At 33.0% G+C, this 4,938-nt stretch overlaps 1 pseudogene; it reads left to right on the top strand.

Moving 5' to 3' along the window:
• The first annotated feature begins 365 nt into the window (after nucleotides 1-365).
• LOC149251633 (ribose-phosphate pyrophosphokinase 1 pseudogene) lies at nucleotides 366-1,191 on the top strand (annotated as a pseudogene).
• Nucleotides 1,192-4,938: the final 3,747 nt, after the last annotated feature.

The following is a 4,938-nucleotide window of genomic DNA, read 5'->3' as shown; positions in this document are numbered from 1 at the left end:
CTCCAAGAGAACTTCTTTAGAACTCCTTGAAATTGTCGTTAAAAAAAATCCTCTTTGTGTGCCAAACTTTACGTCGCTGGTATTAGAGGATCTAATACCCTCAATGATTCTTATTCAGATCCATCACCACTTTTAAATTCATTACTAGCGAATTTTGAGTATACAACAGTATTTCTAGCAGTCACTACAACTGGCATCAAAGGATCTGACACCCTCAATATTACGTATTCAGATCCATCACCATTTTTAAATTCATTACCAGCAAATTTCGAGTATATAACAGTATTTCCAGTAGTCACTGGCATCGGGTTCCTATTCCCATCTGTCAAGAAAAACTTTTAGAAAATATAAGATCTTAGATTTTAATGCGTGGATCAGATTCAGGCGGCTTTGATTTTGTTATTTCCGAGCTTGTTTCATTTATGGAACTCTTTGAAGCAAAAGTGAATTGTCTATGTCACAAATGATTAAAATTCACCAGAACCATATCCTGCCCGTAGAAGATGCAGAAAAATCATAGTCCTTCCCACCATTGAAATTGAAAGCAACTTCATCAAACAAGTACAGAGTAAGATCTTGTTTCAAATCAATTGCCTATATTTTGCAAGCAATCGTCTGTCACTGCTCTCCACTACAGACTTCAATCTCCATTGCGATCTTCGATTTTGTGGTTGTATCACTTGATGTTGGTGGTGTTACCCATGCTCGTGCCTTTTCCAAAATGTGCTCATGCTTTTGCCAAAAGAAACTATCTGATGCTCCTCTAGCTATTGTAGATAAAAGGCGTCAAGGCCACAATGTTTCTAAGGTTATGAATTTGATTGGTGATGTGAAAGGGAAAGTTGTTGTCATGGTTGATGACATGATTGATACTATTGGGACAATTACAAATGGAGTCACATTTTTACATGAAGAGGGTGCCAGAGAAGTCTATGCATGCTACACACATGCTGTTTTTAGTCCTCCTACACTTTAAAGGTTGTTTGGAGGTCTTTTCCAGGAGGTTATTATCACAAATACGGTACCTGTTAAAGAGGAGAACTACTTTCCTCAATTGACAATTTTGTCTGTTACAAACCTTCTCGGTGAAACTATTTGGCATGTCCACGATGACTGTTCTGTGAGTAGCATTTTCTAGTGATGTAATGGTGCTATTATTTAATTTTCCTAAATTTGTACAAGAAAAGTTGAATATGCCAGTTGAGGCTTACAGAATTTGAGAAATCATTATTGTGTCATGAAGAAATAGTTGTTGGGCAGAGTGCATGTGAATAAATTGTTGTTGCTTTTGTTCAAGAATGGTTAAATGTTGTGGAGATGCAGTGTGTTAACATTGAACCTGTGGATGTATGAATGATGGACTGCCCATGTTCCTATTTGGAGTGTGAAATTTGTGAACAGTGAGTACATTAAGTTGTTGGATCTGTCATCACTAAGTTGTGAGTAGTTGTTGTATTATCAAGTGGCTGGACTTGAATTGTTTTCCAAGTGAAGAGTGGCTTGTACCAACGACTTCAAGCTTTTTCTTCTCCAAATATAATTTTTCCTGATATTAGAACCATGTTAATTTTCTAATGCAGTGAATGCTACTCTTTCAACCAGGGATAGCTTTGATGAGCTAACGAGATTGCGTGCCAAGACTCGGTCTATTACAGATGCTATTACTCACATTATCAATGTTGGATTTGGTGTGTGTCAGCTTTGTGGATAGTAAGTTATATATATGATTTCATTTGTGAATCTTGAATGAAAAGATGTTTTTTAAGTAGTCTCTAGAACTATCAGATAAATTTCATTTGTAAAGAAAGTCGAATATTGGCTCTTCTTTTTCATACTGTGAGTAGTTTGAGAAGTAAGTGCATTGAAGTAGCAAGTCATTTTCTGTGTTGAAATTGGTATTGGGCTATCTGCTTCATTGACTTGGTGGTATTGGTATCTTGTTACTCATATAATAGTTACAACTATTTATCATTTTATAGGTCAATTTCTAGTTGAAGATAACATCATTTTTGTGATTATATTGGTTTGAAATGGATCGCATGGATCATGTATTGAAACTACTGAATAATTTAATACATTCCACTATTGATGAGATGGTTATGATCAACAAAACCTTTCTTTTCAATATTAAAATGTGTCTGTAAAGTCCACAAGAGAATATTGAGTTTTTGCAGCTTAAGAGAAAGCTACAACATCATAAGCATCATTCTATTCAAAAAATTGAGATAAAATCCCATCAGAAGCAAGCCAATATTGTTGAAGTTCATCTAGATTTAGTACCCAATGAAGCAGTAGTTGTACATGCAGAGGCAAAAATTTGGTCTGCACTTCCCAAGTCGGTCATCAGACTTTGGGAAGAGCTTTCCCACAACAAGCACAAAACTGGTCTTGAATATGACAAGGACGTGTCCTTTCATATTCCATATTACTCAAAGCCCATCCAATTTCAGAGTGTTGGATTCCTTCATGACAATCCACCTTCAACTATTCTAGATTATGCTCCTCTTACATAGCAAAAATAGATTGTGAAATGCCAACACTGTGACCGAGTTGGCCATATGAAAGATCACTGTTTTGATCTTCATCCATGTAATCATTGTCATAAAACCACCCATTCTTCAAACAAATGCTTCAGAAACAAACCTCCTGTAAGAACAAGGATTCATATTGGATGGATAACTTCTTGGCAATGGGCTTCAACAAACAAGAAAATATTTCACTCATACAAGAGGATTTATTCTTGAATATTGAAAAGTCTTGCAGTTAAGATCACTTCATCTGCTCACCTTGTATCTAACAGGGAGGAAATGATGGTCATCTACAAGCTTTAAAGCCACATCAAGCGAGCCTGAGCCACAACCTTACATAGCAGATTCAGAGTTCTAGCTAGAGACAAATATACCCCTAAGCATGCCTTCAGTCGATGATACCTCTTTAAAGAATTGGGGACACTTCCTCTAGAAGAAGATTTCAGCTTCTTGCTAGTTTTGGAAGAGTTCCAGGAATTACATTAAGCATTCCAGAGTTGTTGGTCATCCTTAAACCACAGGTTAAGACATCCTTTTCATGTTGAGGTTCTCCCTTTTATTTGGGGTGAGACGTCCCTTTCATGGTTGAAGGTTTCCCTCTTCAAAACATCAAGAGCACTTCCTCTAGCATAAGACTTGAGCTTCATGCCAGACTTGGAAGAGTTCTCGGAACTACACTAAGAATTGCAGTGTTTGTGGTCATCCTTAAACCACCTCCCTTTATACCAACATTTCAAAGAGCACATTGAGCCTAGTGCTGCCATGCATTTTTGTACATTTTGTATGACAGCTCTCTTCCTGGACTCATACATAACCCTTCAGATTAAGGGTGGGGGGGGGGGGAGTTGGACATCTAATCCTCTAAGGGTTGGTGTGGAAACCGAATAGACTAAGGAAGTCCAAAAGACCTTGGGATGTGGAACCCAACGGCCACATGAATATACTATATATGTATATCATTGTCAAATAATAGATGTACTCTCCTTATCCTTAATATTCTGTTGCTACCATGTGTGTGTTTAATAGATATTCTTCTACTATTCCCCAATGGTAAATTATGGTAGAACTCTAAGCATGGCTAAACATTTTAGTAGATTCTTAATATGTTGTATAAATAGAGAAAAAATTATTTTATAAAGCTATGTAATTATTATTATAATTATATTTATTAGATTAAATGATTCCAAATACCATAAATTGGTAGGAAACAAATATTTTTTCTTATCACAAATACAATAAGAATGTTGAAGAGAAATCTTAATAAAAAGTAAATTTCTATTATGATACAAGATATTTTTCAAGGAAAAACAATATTTGATTGTAAACCAAAAAGAGTATTAAGAATTTTTCAAATTTTGATTCATCCTATATTATAAAAAAACCCATTATAATTCTAAATAAGTTCATCCAAATCCAAATAATCGGAAAGAGGTTTGTTGCAATCTGATGAATACCAGATTACTTTGTAAATCGCTTAAAAGTTAGAACAATTTGTTTCAAAAATGTGGGAAAAAAATAAACTATACAACCATGTTAGTAAATTTATTGTTTAAATAGATAGATGGAACCAAAAAGAGTATTAAGAATTTTTCAAATTTTGATTCATCCTATATTATAAAAAAAAACCATTATAATTCTAAATAAGTTCATCCAAATCCAAATAATCGGAAAGAGGTTTGTTGCAATCTGATGAATACCAGATTACTTTGTAAATCGCTTAAAAGTTAGAACAATTTGTTTCAAAGATGTGGGAAAAAATTAAACTATACAACCATGTTAGTAAATTTATTGTTTAAATAGATGGATGGTGCCATTTTCACGATGAAAATGGCGTATAAAAGGTAGAAATGGCTAGAGTTAATGTATATTAACCAAATTTATTAATTTCACATTGATAATGATTTAATGAGGTTAATAATAATATAACTTTTAGTATTAATATTAATGTTAGTTTTTCAATGTCATTATGATTAATATTTATATTATTATACTTAAATTATTAATATTAATAGTACTATTATTAATATTAAAAATGTAAATAGTAATTATGAATGTTAACTTTAATATTATTTATCTACTTAGTAATATTAATATTAGTAATAATTTATTACATTATTATGGTTAATATTTATCTTGTTATTAATATTAATACTATATATTAGTCTTTTGGATTAATCACACGGTTGAGATTGGGTCGATGTTTCGAATGAGTTAAGGTGGTTCATCTTCAAGACAATGTGTGAAATCAGTAGATTTGAGAGAATAAATAGCAAGGATGCATCACTACTGAGAGTTAGCCATTGGAAGCTAGTGGTGAGGTAATTTGTTAAATTGTTTAGTAATTTAGTTGTTATGTAATAAATAAATATTATGTTTCGATATAATAATTTGATAATATAAATTTAAAGAA

Source organism: Pinus tabuliformis, chromosome 7 (assembly GCF_031772625.1).
Source record: "Pinus tabuliformis cultivar Carrire ecotype Pingquan chromosome 7, CPIR1, whole genome shotgun sequence".
Taxonomy (NCBI): domain Eukaryota; kingdom Viridiplantae; phylum Streptophyta; class Pinopsida; order Pinales; family Pinaceae; genus Pinus; species Pinus tabuliformis.
The sequence above is the reverse complement of the archived record's forward strand: the minus strand, read 5'-3'. Positions and strand labels throughout refer to the sequence as shown.